The 15,950-nt window shown below is 33.3% G+C and overlaps 1 long non-coding RNA gene across 1 annotated transcript in view; it reads left to right on the top strand.

Annotated features, from left to right (window-relative positions):
- The window catches only part of LOC141491997 (uncharacterized), a 217,995-nt gene extending 202,253 nt beyond the window's left edge, over positions 1 to 15,742 (top strand). Inside the window, exon 4 of the long non-coding RNA XR_012469830.1 lies at positions 15,648 to 15,742. This is a non-coding gene — a long non-coding RNA (uncharacterized LOC141491997). The remainder of the gene's footprint in view (positions 1 to 15,647) is intronic.
- The last annotated feature ends 208 nt before the right edge of the window (positions 15,743 to 15,950 follow it).

The following is a 15,950-nucleotide window of genomic DNA, read 5'->3' as shown; positions in this document are numbered from 1 at the left end:
AAATATCAAACAGCAAATCATAGAAGTGATTAGCAACTATATACAAGAAAATTATAATGATGTGACATCATACCAAAATTATGAGGTGCAGCCAAAGTATCTTCAAGGGAAAAATTTGTATCTCTAAATACTTGTATAAATAAATTAGAGAAAAATGAGATCAATGAATTAGGTATGCAACTAGGAAAGCTAGACATAGAACAAATTAAAGATTACCAATTAAATACCAAATTAGAAATTATGAAAATCAAGGGAAAGATTAATAAAAGTGAAAGCAAAAAAACCCCATGGTTCTAATAAATTAAATTAAGAGTTGGTTTTATGGAAAAAGTTAAAATAGATAAAACTTTGGTTAATCTGATTTAAAAAAAGAAGATAAGCAAATTACCAGTATCAAAAATGAAAAGGGTGAATTAACCACCAATGAGGAAGAAATTAAAGAGATAATTTAGAACAATTGCATTGAACTATATGCCAATAAATTTGGTAACCTGAGAAAAAATGAAGAATCTTTACAAAAATACAAATTGTCCAGATTAACAGAAGAGGAAATAGGATACCTAAAAAATCATTTTAGAAAAGAAATTGAAGAAACCATCAATGAATTCCCTAAGAAAATGACTCTAGGTCAGGATGAATTTACAAGTGACTTTTACCAAACATTTGAGGAACAATTAATTCCTATTCTACATAAAATAATTTTTTAAATTAGAGAAGAAGGGGTTCTGCCAAATTCCTGTTATCACATTAATAAGGTACTGATACCTAAATGGGGATGAACCAAAACAAAGAAAATTATAGACCAATGTCTCCAATGAACATTGATGCAAAAACTTAAATAAAATTATAGCAATGAGACTACAGTAAGTTATTACATGTATAATACACTGTGATTGAGTAGGATTCATACCAGGTAGGCAGGGATGGTTCAGTATTTGGAAAGCACTCAATATAATTGAACATACTGGTAGGAAAAACCAAAAGAAATCACGTGATTGTGTCAAAAGATCTGAAAAATTTGATATATCCATTTGATACAATACATCCATTTCTATTAAAAACACTAGAAAGTATAGAATAAATGAAGTTTTCCTTAAAATAATAAACATTATCTATATAAAACCATCAATAAATACATGTAATGAGGATAAACTAGGATAATTTCCAATAAGATAAGGATGAAACAAAGATGCCCATTATCATTATTACTATACAATATAGTGTTAGAAATGTTAACTTTAGCAACAAAAGAAGAAAAAAGCCATGGAAGGAAGCAGAACTGTTAATAAGGAAGCAAAACCTGAGAAAATCATCTTCAAGTTACTTGAACTACTTGAAGCAATCAATTTAACAAAGTAGCAGGATAGAACATAAACCCACATAAATCATTAGCATTTCTATATATGAACAGCAAAGTCCAAGAGCAAGGGATAAAAAGAAATTCCATTTAAAGTAACTGTAGACAACATTAAATACCTGGGAATCTACCTCTCAACACAAACTCAAAAATTGTATGAACACAATTGTAAAGCACTTCCCACCCAAATAAAGTCAGATCTAAACAACTGGAAAAATGTCAATTGCTCCTTGTTTGGTTGAGCTAATTTAATTAAAATGACAATTCTACCCAAATCAAAATACTTATTCAGTACCGTATCAACTAACTACCAACTAATTATTTTATTGAGCTATAAAAAATAGCAACAAAATTCATCTGGAGCTACAAAAGATCAAGAATATCAGGGGAACTAATGAAAAGAAAAATGTAAAGGAAAGTGGCCTAGCTTTACTAGCTCTAAAACTATACTTTAAAATTCCCTGATACTAGGGGCAGCTAGGTGGTGTAGTGGATAAAGCAGTGGCCCTGGAGTCAGGAGTTTCTGGGTTCAAATCCGGTCTCAGACACTTAATAATCACCTAGCTGTGTGGCCTTGGGCAAACCACTTAACCCCGTTTGCCTTGCAGAAACACAAAAACCTAAAACAAATTTCCTGATACTGATTAAGAAACAGAGTAATGGATCAGTGGATTAGGACAGTTTCAAAAGAAACAGTAGTAATTTACAATAATTTACTGTTTCACAAATCCAATGACATCAGCTTCTGGGGAAAGAACTCACTATTTGACAGAAATTGTTGCGAAAATTGGAAAATAGTATGGCAAAATCTAGGCATAGCACCACATCTCACACCCTATACCAAAACATGGTCAAAATGAGTACAGGTTTTAGACATAAAAGGCAACACCATAAATTACCATATTTCCCCATGTATAAGATGCACCTAAATTCAGGGCCCTAAATTTAAAAAAAAAATTATATTCCACAAATTTATTGAACCCAAGTTTTTTTTTTTAGGTTTTTGCAAGGCAAAATGGGGTTAAGTGGCTTGCCCAAGGCCACACAGCTAGGTGATTATTAAGTGTCTGAGACCGGATTTGAACCCAGGTACTCCTGACTCCAGGACCGGTGCTTTATCCACTGCATCACCTAGCCGCCCCTTGAACCCAACTTTTAATCATGAAATTCAAGGATATTCTGCTCATAGCTTTCAGCTATCTTTTGGGCAAATCTGGTGCATGTATGCATGCTTAGTCCATTCCATTTCATGAATATGGAGCACCAGTTGTGTCCTCCTTTGAAATCAGTCACTTCATTTTCATTAACAATTCTTCTTGCCTCGTGCTGAACTATTTTTGTAGACACAGGAATTCCATTTGCCCTTTGCTCTTTAATCTATCTCTTCAATTCCCTCTCTAAATCATACCATTTTTCTGACTTGCCTCTCATTGCCTTATTCTGCCCTGGCATTTTCAGTAGAATTTCTTCTTTCCATAGCCAATCTCCTATTGTTTTCTCACCTAGAGGAGAACCAAACTTTATGTTTAACAGCACAATTTCCATTCACTTTTGCAAACTGGATCACATTTCACTTGAATTTATCACTGTACAAAAATCTTTTCTGAGCCATTTTTGGGCAGAATGTGGCAAAACATAACCTAATATGCTGGTAACAAATGTGCAACAGAGTGCAGAGACAACAGTGGAGAAAAAGAGGAAAATGCAAGTAAAAAATAATATACAACCAATGTATAAAATGCTCCCAGTTTTTAAACCCCAAATCTTTTGAAAAAGGTACATCTTATACATGGAGGAAATACGGTAAAAGACCAAGAAATTTGTATCTGTCAGATCTCTGGAAAGGGGAAAAACTTATGAACAAACAAGAAATAGAGTATATTATAAACTGCAAAATGGATTATTTTGAATATATTAAATTGAAAGGGTTTTCTATAAATAATATCAATGCTGCAAAAAATTATAAGGAAAAGTTAAAGCTGTGTCATAATTTTCGCAACTAGTTTACTGATAAAGATCTCATTTCTAAAATATATAGAGAATTGTATCAAATTTATAAAGTTGCAAGTCATTCCTTAATTGATAAATGATCAAAGGATATGAACAGATAGCTTTCAAAAGAAGAAATTAAAGCTATATATAATCATATGAAAATATGCTCCAAATTATTATTGATTAGAGAATTGCAAATTAAAACAAATATGAGGCATAACCTATCAGATTGGCTAAAATGCCTAGAAGGGAAAGTGATCAATGTTGAAGAGGTTGTGGGAGGATTAGGGCTCTAGTGCATTGCTGCTGGAGTTGTGAACTGATCCAAACAATCTGGAGAGCAAGATGGAACTATGCCTAAAGAGCAATAAAACTGTTCATACCCTTTGACACAATACTAGTCCTAAATCTAGAAGAAATCATAAAAATTGAGAAAAGTCCCATATGTTCCAAAATATTCATAGCAGCTCTTTCTATAGACACAAGGAAATTGAGTAAATGACCATCACTTGGAGAATGGTTAAACAGGTTATGATATACGAATGCTATGGAATCTATTGTTCTTTAGGAAACAATAAATAGTTGGACTCTAGAGAGCCATGGAATGAATTATAGGAACTGATGCTGAGCAAAGGGAGCAGATACATTAACAATAACATTGTGAGTTGATCAACCTTGTTGGATGCAGCAACTCTTGGTAGTCCAGAGAGCTAGGATGACCCTATGAGACTGATTATGGACAATGCTATCCACAACAAAAGGAAGAAAAATAAAACAAAACACAGACACACACACACAAACACACATACACACAAACCTTCAGAATCCAATGAATACTATATTCACTTATTAAATTTTTTTTCTTATGTATTTTTTCCCTTAGTCCTAATTCCTCATATTGAAAATGACTAATCCATAAACACGCTTTATACAAATGTTCACATACATTATTTACCTAACTGTTTGCCACTGAGGAGTGGGAGATGAGAAGAGAGGGGGGAAGGAAATTATGTAATTTAAAAATATACATAGGCATATGGCTGAATGTTGAAAAACTTTCATAACATTTATCTGAAAATTAATATATCAATTAAGAAGAAGAAATACCATATTTCTTCTTCACAGCCTTATCCCCACTAATCTTGTGTGGTGCACATTCTCTGCTACATTCCATTGTCTCTACCAGGCATTGTTTTCTACGGATCTTGCAAAGATAGCTATTATTCATCAATAACCCTCTCCAATGGTCCCATGCTTCCTGCTAGTTGCAGCCAAGTGTTGTTCTACTAGGCATAAGGTGAAAGAATCTCTGCTTCTGGGTTTTAATTGTTGGATTCCTTAGCTGAGTTATTATCTTCTTGTTAAGCAAATAAGTGGAGTTTGCCATGCTCCTTTGAGTTTAGAGTTTCAAGCTTACAATATAACTCAGATAGTAAAAACCCATCCATTAGTATGGGAAAAATGCATTCTTGGAGAAAATTTCTGACCTTTCTCCCATAAAGAATAACTCTAGAAAGGGTTTTACTCTCCAGAAGGAGAGATGTTGTCCCAATTGCTTTGTCTTAATATTTTGGAATCTGGGTCTAATAGCACCTGCCTCATAGAGTTGTTCTTAGGATTGATTGAAAAAAAATTGTAGCAAGTGTTTATTATAGTGCCTGGCAAATAATGGGAATTAAAAAATTCTTATTCTCTTCTCTGTCAACTTCATCTCTTCCTGCCACCCCTCAGAATACAACCACTCTTACTAACTGGCATTCTCATGCTTAATTCTTTCTTTTTAAATTGTATTTTCTAGTTACTCAGTCTTGCATCTTTATTAGAGACCTCTCTCTAACTTAAAAAGTGCTTTGTTTAATTCTTAATTGGAAATTCCTTATCCTGACACTCATTTCAGTGAATCTATGCCCCAGAAAATTCATAGAATTCTGTGGGTATATTTTTTTGTTTTGTGTCTAGTATAGAAATGATTCTAAGCAAGCACAAAACCTAAGCCCAGGGAGGAAAACTATTTATTGTCTTCCTCTGGTTTAGACATATTCCTCACCTTTCACATGTGTATAAACTTGCAAAGTCTTTTTTGGGTTTTGAGATTAGATAAATAATGAAAAGAATTAAATTATGTATTCAAATAGATTTATGATCTCAGAAACTTGATCATAATATTTAGTGATATGAATTGTAAGCCGGTCATGTCTGGTCATATATGTCCACCATGGGGTTCTTCCCAGTGTCACAGTAGGCTCCCTTTCTTTTGTCTAATATTAAAAGGATACTGAAGAACATTTGAACTGTATAACTCTTATTATTCCTTTTCTCATTGTGCTAGGCAATCTTTTTGTTTGTTTGTTTATACATTTCCCTCATGATACTCCTCTTAAAATTCTTCTATCTTATCCCTATAATAGGATATATTCATTCCTATTCCAAGCTTCTTTCTGGTTTTCTTTTATGTGCGATCTTTCCCCTTAAGAATGTAAGTTCCCTGAGAACACAGAATATCTTTCTGCTTATATTTGTCTTTCAAGCTCTTAGCCTGCCCAGCCTGGCACATAGTTAGGCAGATGACATAGTAGAGTGCTGTAACTGGAATCATAGACACCTTGAATTCAAATCCTATCTATTTATTAACTATATGATCTTGGATAATTCATTTCACCTCTCTCAAACTAAGGGTTCTCATCTACAAAATAGAAATAATAATATTTACCTCAGAGGCTTGTTGTGAGGCTCAAATGAGATAATATGTGTAAAGCAATTGGAAAATTTTAAAGAATTACATAAATATTAGCTACTATTATGTATTATGTATGTATTATGTCTATACCAAACATATTTCTCTAGAGAAAGCAGCATAGGATGTATGTGATTCAGAAAACTTCAAATCACAGATCTGACCTTTCCTCCTATGTCACTTTGAACAAACCATTTCACCTCCATGGGCCTCAGTTTCTTTTCTTAGAAAGTGAGAAATTTCTGTTAATTTACCTCTGAAGTCTCTTCTAGTTTTAGGTTTCTTATATTATTATAAGGGCCTATAACTTTTTGGTATTACCCTTTTAATATGGAACAGTTTAGTTGATTTAAAAAAAAGAAATGTGTTTAAATCAGCTGGTAAAAATGTAATGTACTGCCTTTGACATAGATGAATAATTTGTTTGTTGAAAGAAACAATGAAATAAATTTGGTTTAATAAAATGACTAAAATATAGTTTAAAAGAGTTCTCATGTGGGATTTGTGCACTTTTAGAGAGAATATGAACTGTGACATAAATATAAAGACTAAAATCATCTTGTGAAAGATGTAGAGTGACATCTCATTTGTATCTGAACAATTTGATAGTTTAAAGGAAGCAAAGGAAGAACTTTCATTTATTGAAAACTGGAAAAATATGACTAAAATGACATTTTCAAGGACACAGAATGAAATGGTGAACTTATAAGCTGCAGGGTATTTTGCTCTATCAGCTCATTTGCATATAATGTTTAAGAATTAAAACAGTAACACTATAAAAAGAGAAATAATTATTTGGAGACAGAGTTGCTTTTGGAAAGTCTATTAATGTTAAGGAAAATTTAACAAGTTAGTTGCTAAAAATTTAATTAATTAATTTATTTTTGGTAAAAGTTGAATCACTGAAGTGTCCCAAGTTTCTGATTTAATACAACTGAAAAGTATAGGTGATATATAATGTTCATAGTGAATTTGAAGACTTTGGCAATCAAGGAATGAAGAAACAGGCCAAAAGTAATTCTGTCAAATTTGTATTTGAAGAAACTGGCAGCCAGGCCAGTTACATGTTTCATGATTAGATCAATCTTTCTTTATAATGGTAGAATAATCCAGGTTGAAGTTTGATAAAGTATGGTTAACAATAGGAAAAGGGGAAAGAGATTTGAGAGAGGTTGAGAACTATGTTAATTTCCAAAGGTTTAAGATAATGATGGAAGGAGACTATAGCCAGTGATAATGACCAGAGTGGAGGTGGGGAGTAGAACTGAGAGGTAGGAATTAATAAAACTTAGAGTGATGACGAAGAATGGGGATGCGGTTTTAAAAAAGATGCAATAGGATTATAATCAGATAAGTAAATATAAGTTTATAATTTTTAGATCTTATATATAAGCATTTACTTAATTATAAGACTAAAGAAATGATTATACCACCACAATATATTAAAAATAATTCATGAATTATAGGCTACATCACAATTTATATATAAAATGGCATTTAGGATCTCTGATGGAAAGTGATTACACACTTATAGAAACTAGACAAGGAGGAACAAAAAGAAGGAAAACTTACATGCTAGGGATAACTCACGACACTTCATAGTAGATTTTGATATCATTGTTCCATTCAGGAACATCTGCATTGTAGAAAGCAAATGTCTGCTAAGTGACATGTTTGCTGGCCTCATTGCTCTCCCTCTGGAGGGGAGCAAATCCTTTCTTCTACCAACTTAACATTTACAAGAATGTTCAATTTCCAGTCACCCTTAAAAATGTGGAAAAAGTATTTCCTCTTAATTTATGATAGCGTTTTTTTTAAGGCAGAGAACTGCAAATCTCCTTAAGCTTTTCATCTCTGAGTAATAAAACTGTATAGCCTGCCATAGCTCTGGTGTGGGTCTGGACATGAACTTCTAATGGTCAGGTCATGTAGAAAAACATACTCAAACACAAAAAGTTGGGAAGTGAAAATCTACTAACTTTATTTTTGGAAACTCATACTTTTTATAGCAAAAACTTATCTCAGGAATGACTGGTTAAAGGAGACCCAGTTTCACAATTTCCTGGGTAAATTTACAATATTTGTTTTTAGAAATCTGCATACTTCTTATCAGAAAAATCTTTTACAACTACCTCTAGAGCCACAGATTATCCCAGGTCAGGGTTCACTGGTAAGCCAATGGATCTATACAATGAGCAATGATCCACACATATCTTTGCTGGAAAAAGTCACCAAGGATATGTGAATATCACTCCCTGGGGCCGGCCCTCAACAGATTCCCCCCTTCCTTAGGCATGCTGAAGCTTTAGGTGGTGTGTTAAGACATCTGTGTTTCATCCCAGTGACAAAAGATGTTTAAGACAAGTGGAAATAATATACAATATCTATAATAATGCAAAGATACCAGGAAGCATGCTCACTAATAGGTTCATAAAATGAAAAGGATAAAACCTATTAAAAAAGTTAAAGTAAATCTTAATACCTGAGTCCATCTCCATTCTAGGTGCCAATGCAATATCATTAACCATTTTATTCAATTTATTCATATCCATAGTTATAGAATCATTATACCATATTCCATTCAAATAACTTTTTATATTATCCCATGGAATAAGTGAGGTATTATATTTTAAAGGAGTAACACAAATAGCAGAAAATCTATAAACACATTGGCAATTTTTCATTACAGAGGTTTGTAATACATTAATCAAATGATAAAGATCTTCATTAATTCTCCCCTGAGCATTTTCTGATAATTCTAGAATATATTTAACTTCTATTTTTTCCTTATTCCATACTTGTACAGAAATAGTCACTGAAGTGACTTGTTACAATGTCTGCTACTAAACTTAATATTCCTAACACAATGCAACTAACACATCTCTTTTGTCCAATTCTCTTAATACCTTTTCTAAAAACTCATCAGAAGAAGACCTATACCAGCCTTCTACCTTGGTGGGCATTATAGCAAATTTTGGTTGTCTTACATTGAAAACAACATCATCATCATCCATAACTTCCTTATTTATACATGTTTGAACAGTGCAATTGTAACAGTTAACATTATATCCCCCTTTTTCTCTGATAATATTGACCTCTTTGAAATATCCTCCATGAAGGTAATATCTGGTCCCATGCATGCAGCCAAGGACAATTTCTATTCTGCATAAGATATTTTGTACAATGTCTTATTCCTTTGTATATATCTTATCTCATCTATAGCTGCCGTAGCCTTCTATATCTCTGAATTAGCTAACCCTATTTCTGATTATGTAATTGGTTTAATATGGCCTGGAATATCCCATGCAATAACTCTATCAGGAAAATTCCATACTTGTAGTAAAATAGAATGATTATAAATCCTTCTATCTGGGATATGACAGGAACCCAGGATGGAAAACATTAGTTTTTGAAATCCCAAGCATGCAAATTTAAACAAGGAGATTCTGTAGGAGATATCTTTCTACCTTCAGTACTTTCTACAAATGGAGTTTCTAATATTTCTAAAGTCCTAAATGTTCCCCTGTTATAAATATTTGGTTGAGTTGAATGATTAGTTTTACTTAATTTAACACATGGTTCAACAGTACATGTTTTACAAAAACATATAGGTGTCACAGTATTTAAACAAGAGAAATTATGCCTAACTTTTCTTCTCAGCATGTCTTCTTTGATAACTCAAATAGGAACTTTGTTATATCCCAAATAATTTTCAGTTTCCCCAATTAAGACAATGTCAGCCATACTTTCTCCCCATTGAAGTCACCCATGGAGGGTTTTGAACATAAGTCCAATATTCAATTCCTTTTACAGTCCCCAAATTGTTCATGAGTCATAAATTGTCCCATAAGTCCATGACGTATTCTCCTCTCATCTTTTCCTTTTCGATTTCTTAAGTGTAAGTTATTCATTTTCTGTATTACTTAATTCATCTGGTGTGCATGGTCTGATGTTTCTTTCTGGTACCCAGACAGTTTCTCCATCTGTGGACAGAAGCATACCCTTGACCCCAGGTTAATAATGGATCCAGTCATTTTCGTTGTTGATACCTTAGGATTCTCCCATGTGACCATGCTTTTCACTTCATGTTGCATATCCTTAAAAAATCTTTCTGCAGGTGTTAATTATCATTCAATGTTAAAACATTCATGATATATAAGGCAGGATTTACTCTCCTTCCTTGTTTTCCCTTTGTCCCTATATATTCCCCCTTATTTTGCACTTACAGAAATCTCTTAAGATCTTTATGTTTTCTTTCTACTAAAACTTGACCAGTGGGGTTATAGGGAATACCTGTAATATGTTTTATGTTGTGATATAGGCAGAATTGTTTAAATGCCATAGAAGTATATCCAGGACCATTATCTGTTTTTATGGATTTTGGTATCCCTGCAATAGCAAATCAATGGAATAAATGATCAATAACACCTTGTATATCCTCTGAACCTTGTGCTGTTGCTATTGCACATGAACCAAATGTATCTATAGTAACATGAATGAATTTCATTTTTTCCAAAAGATGTATCCATCTGCCACAATTCATTATTAACTTGGCCTCTAGGATTCTTAGAATAATTTGGAGGGTTAGGTAAATATGGAATGCATAGTTGACAGAATATTACTATATTCCTTGCTTGCTCTCTGGTGATTTTAAATTCTTTCCTTAATAAAGAGGCATTCTAGTGATTTTTTTGTGGCACTGCTTAGCTTGCTCTTCCATTAAGCTTATAAGAATTGGAAAGGTTAATTGATTGCCTTCATAAAGAGTTGATATAATTCTCCATCAGTGCTATGTTTGATAAAAGCTGTTTCTATGTATTTGACCACATGATAACTATACTTAATATCTTTAAAAATGTTAAGGGTTTGTGACTGTTCTAATAATACCATTAATTGGGCATATAATTCATTCTTTTGTTTTGATTAAAAATTATTTTAAATTGCTTTTATGCTTTGACCTACAGGTCTAGAATGAGGTCCATCACATTGTTTAAAAATTTCAGGAAACCTAGAGTGTCATAACTTCAGATATTTTCCGTCATTATCTTTACAGAGCAATCAATCATTAACTCCAGGTTTTGACATCATCACAGTAAAATAGCTTATGTTGATGAAACTAGATCATATGACTTTTCAACATCTTGCTCATCAGTAAATTACCTAACTATGGGCTACATAATTTTCAATCTCCCAATCATTTTTCAAAGCCTCTCACATTTATTCAATATTATTGGAACTAATTGCAGTTAAGCTATAACTTCCCAATTTCTTATACAACCTTTTTCTAAGTTTACCATTTTTCTTTTTTAAAATTAAACATTAAATTCTTAACCTACATGAAACATGTTTCCATGCTGACATCTCATTTTCTTAAAGTTAACCTTATAACTAAATATGTTACATATAAATTTCTTTCACATCTCTGTTTTATAAGTTTATTTTCCTCTTGTTCAAATACACTCCTGTTTTCAAAAAGAAAATAAGATTCCCTATGAATTTAGTTTTACATGTAATAATTTCAAAAAATCCAATGTAGGTTCATATATATACACATATATACATGTAATAATTTCAAAAAATTCAATGTAAAACTTTTACCAATGCAATGGTTACAGGATACATGTATAATTTCTTCTTAAATAACAGATATTAAATAAGTTATTTTGATCTTACATATGAACATACTTTTTAAGAAACACTAAGTGGAAAAACACAGCTTTTCACAATCTCTGAGTCAAAAGACCTTGAGAAATATTACCTTCTTGGTGAGGTATTCTCTAGTTTTCTTATAACAAATCTTTATAAAGGTGATGGATGATACTTCAATTCATCCGTTGTTTGTTATTGTAACACAATATTAAAGTTTCAAAAAATTGTCTGAATATGTTCTTATACAAAGTTTACTAATTATACATAACACATTTCAATTTAATGTATATTCTCTTCACTCCTTAAAATCCTGTAATACATAAAATTTCTTGAGCCCAGATGTTTCTAAAATCCCTTTTTACGATTACAAGATTTTTTTAAAGTTCTCTTAATAATCTAATTAATTCCAAGCTCATATTCAGAATTATCTTAAATTATGTTCCTTTTCAAAATATAAAAGTTTGCAAATCCTTCTTATTTGTATCAGTGCTATTCTAACTTCTCAATGCTCTAACTTAAAAGAGCTTTCTATGCTCTTTGACAACATGATGTTCTGGGAATTGGAGATTCCTCACATTTTGAGATATCAAGGTAGTATGCACTAATTATTTACCTTTACTGTTTATCATTCCTCATTCACCCCTCAAAATTTTTTTTAGGTTTTTGTAAGGTAAATGGGGTTAAAGTGGCTTGCCCAAGGCCACACAGCTAGGTAATTTATTATTACGTGTCTGAGGCCAGATTTGAACTCAGCAACTCCTGACTCCAGGGCCAGTGCTCTATCCACTGTGCCACCTAGGTGCCCCCCAATTTTTTTTTATCATATATATATATATATGTATGTATATATATATATATATATATGTTTATTTATCATGCTAATTAAGACCAGTCCAAAAATTAATTTTAGGAGCAATTTCAATTTCTCCTAGGTCCCTTATAAGCATAATTTGCCAAATCAGTAAATAAAATTCTATTAGTCTATCAGACCAGAAAAGAGATACTAGAAAATAATAGAAAATAATAGAACCCCTTCTCCTCCAAAAAACAAGTTGATTCTCAGGAAAATCTCCGTTTTTGGTGCCAATCATGAGTTTTGGGGGAAAAAAAGATGATCTAATTTGGAAAAGAGAGAATGAAAAGAAGGTTGGCCAATCAGAACACAGAGAACAGCAGGCCTGAGAGACAACTGAGAGCTTCTTTTTGCCTGTACTTTAAAGCAAACACATATAGACAAGTAAATGGAATCAGAGCATTTAGAACCAGAGAGGTCCCCCAAAATCTGGGGAAAGTCCATTCTGCTCTCACACTAGAGGGTTCCTTTAAACATTACACAAAGACAAAAACCAACAGGTTAACACCACCAAAGGTGGCAAATCTTCCAAGAAACCAGAGGAAAAATGCAGAGAACCTTCCATTTTTCACAACATATTTTTTCATTCAAAGGTTTTGATATCTAACACTTCTTGATTTTAACTTCAAATAACTATAACCTTTGAGAAGGCAAACAGACATTCAAAAATCCCTCAGCCTAATTTGAATATCACTTGTCCCTTATCAGCTTAGAGTAAACAAAATAACTTCCACAGCCCTAAATCTTTTCTGGGAGGGGAGTCTTCTTTTCTTTTTAATACTCAATTATCCTATTATTTTTTGTAATTACCAAATTACATATTTTAAAATGAACCTTATTATCTTATCTTTATGAAATAAAATAGCATTTTTGTGATTGCTTATTTAAAACATATCTTTCTCTTCTGCGAATACTCACTGTCATTTTTCTGTAAAAGTTCAAATAAATTCCTTTTTTAAACATTTTTTACAATTTTATTTTATTTTATTAAGTCTTCATGAAACAATTCTCTTTCTCTTATCTAGCACTTTTTCTTAATTCCTCTCTCAGTTAATTTCAAGATTTAGATAGGCAAGCCATTAGCAAACAAGCTGTCTGATCTCTCACACCCATTGCCTCCTTCTTTTTCAGGCAATTTTAACCATGCCTGTTCATGTGCCTGTAAGCTATATCCAATTTGATTACTCCTGCCCATGGACCAGTACTAGAGAGCATTTAAAATGTTATTCTTAACCCTACTGCTTCATCTCTTTTAGCCTGACTAGTACAATTCTCAAAAAATTCAGTTTTCCATATTAAGTAATCTCCTGGTGTAAGAATAGTTTTTGCTGTCGTGGTCCAATCTTCTGGGGCTAATATTTGTCTATCTAATATTTCTATTATTTTCAAAACATATGGACTGGTGTTGCCATATGTGCTTGTTGCTGATTTTAATTTTCTAAATGTTTTAAAATCTAAATTATTGTATTCTCTCAAAACAATCCCTGGAATCTTTGGATCAGGTCTCTCAAGCATGGGAAATTAGAACAATAACTCTCTCATGTCCCTTGGAATCTTCGCTCCCTTATTTATTGCTTTTCGAGAGGCTATTTGAACAATATTCATATGCCCCTTATCTTTGGTAACATTTTCTTCTTTAGATCATAAAGAAGTAGAAGATGGGTTATTAGAATTAGGAGGAGGTGGAGCTGACTAGGGAGCCACTGCCACCTGAAGCCCAGGGTGGGGCCCAGCATCCCAGAGACTCTCTGGTACAAATTCCTAAAGTGGGAGCTGGGAGGAAGATTCTCCTGGGTAAGACCCCATGGTCTTGGCCTCCACACCTCTCCTTCCATCCTGAGGCAGGCACAGGTCTGGAGGTGCCTTTGGAGGTAAAAGCCACCACTCTTTTTAACTCTTATCTTTCTGCTGAATAGTTTGAACATCTACATCAACTTTTAATATACTCTGAGCCAAAGGAACATCTCCAGGTGGAGTCAGGCAGATTTTTAAAATATTCCTCAATGAAATGACTCCTATAATGAATGCCTACTGACATTCCTTTTTAAAATGATCACTCATCTGTTTTCCCACAGTTTCTCCTTTTTTCAATACCCAATAACTCTTTCTTCTGGAAACCAAGGACATTTTTGTACACATTCAATAAATTCTTCCAATTGTTTTGTTGTTATTAACAAGCTTCTTTTTTTTTGCCAGACAGCTAGGTAATTATTAGGTGTCTGAGACGGGATTTGAACCCAGGTACTCCTGATTCCAGGGCCAGTGCTTTATCCACTACACCATCTAGCCACCCTGAACAAGCCTCTTTCTTTAACTATCTTTAGACTGTCCCTGTCCCATTTTAATGCTCTCTGTTTTAGACCTGATGAAAAAAAGTTATTTGCCTTAATTGCCTCCTGTCCCTTTATGAGCACTCTTTTTGACCCGCAGGTTCCAGACTTTATCTTTCCTTTTTGAGACTGATTCCCCTCCAGGTCCAGCTGTCCATCCATCCATCTGTCCATCTGTCTGTCAGTCCTTGATCAGGCAGCAGCTGTAGACCTCCATAGCTCTGGTGTGGGTCTGGACATGAACTTCCAAGAGTCAGGTCGGATAGAAAAACATACCCAAACACAAAAGGTTGGGAAGTGAAAATCTACCAACTTTGGAAACTCAGACTTTTTATAGCAAAAACTTATCTCAGGAATGACTGGTTAAAGGAGACCCAGTTTCACAATTTCCTGGGTAAATTTACAATATTTATTCTTAGAAATCTGCATACTTCTTTATCAGAAAAACCTTTTACAACCACCTCTGGAGCCATAGATTACCCCAGGTCAGAGTTCACTGGTGAGCCAACAGATCCATATAATGAGCAATAATCCACACATATCTTTGCTGGAAAAAGTCACCAAGGATATGTGAATATCACTCCCAGAGGCTGACCCTCTACAAAACTGGACTGGTATTTACTTACCAAGTTGCTGAATGGTTAAAATTAGGTAGGAAAGAAAACTCATTGCAAAATATCTCCAGTTTAATTTAAATAAAGCAAACAAGACTCACCCATCCTTCACTTACAGGAATTCAAGATGTCCAGTTAAATCTCAACATCTCTTCCTGTGTGACAGTTAGAAGAAGAAGAAGAGGAAAAAAAGAAGAAAAGAAGAAAAAATAATTTTCCAAGACTGTTCTTTCGTCACCCCATACCCTACCCTCCCAAAATGGATCTGTTGGCTTGTGTGTACTTGAATTTCTGTAGACTGTTTTCGGACTCAGTCACTATTAACTTGCTGGAAGGTTTGCAGCTTTAAAATGACTGAACTTTAGATGTGGTCTTCTCAGCTGGTTTTTCTACTGCAGGTTTCTATGCTGGACTGAAAGTT

The sequence above is a fragment of the Macrotis lagotis genome, chromosome 6 (genome assembly GCF_037893015.1).
Source record: "Macrotis lagotis isolate mMagLag1 chromosome 6, bilby.v1.9.chrom.fasta, whole genome shotgun sequence".
Taxonomy (NCBI): Eukaryota; Metazoa; Chordata; class Mammalia; order Peramelemorphia; family Peramelidae; genus Macrotis; species Macrotis lagotis.
Note: the sequence above shows the minus strand (reverse complement) of the source record. Positions and strands in the feature narration are given on the sequence as shown.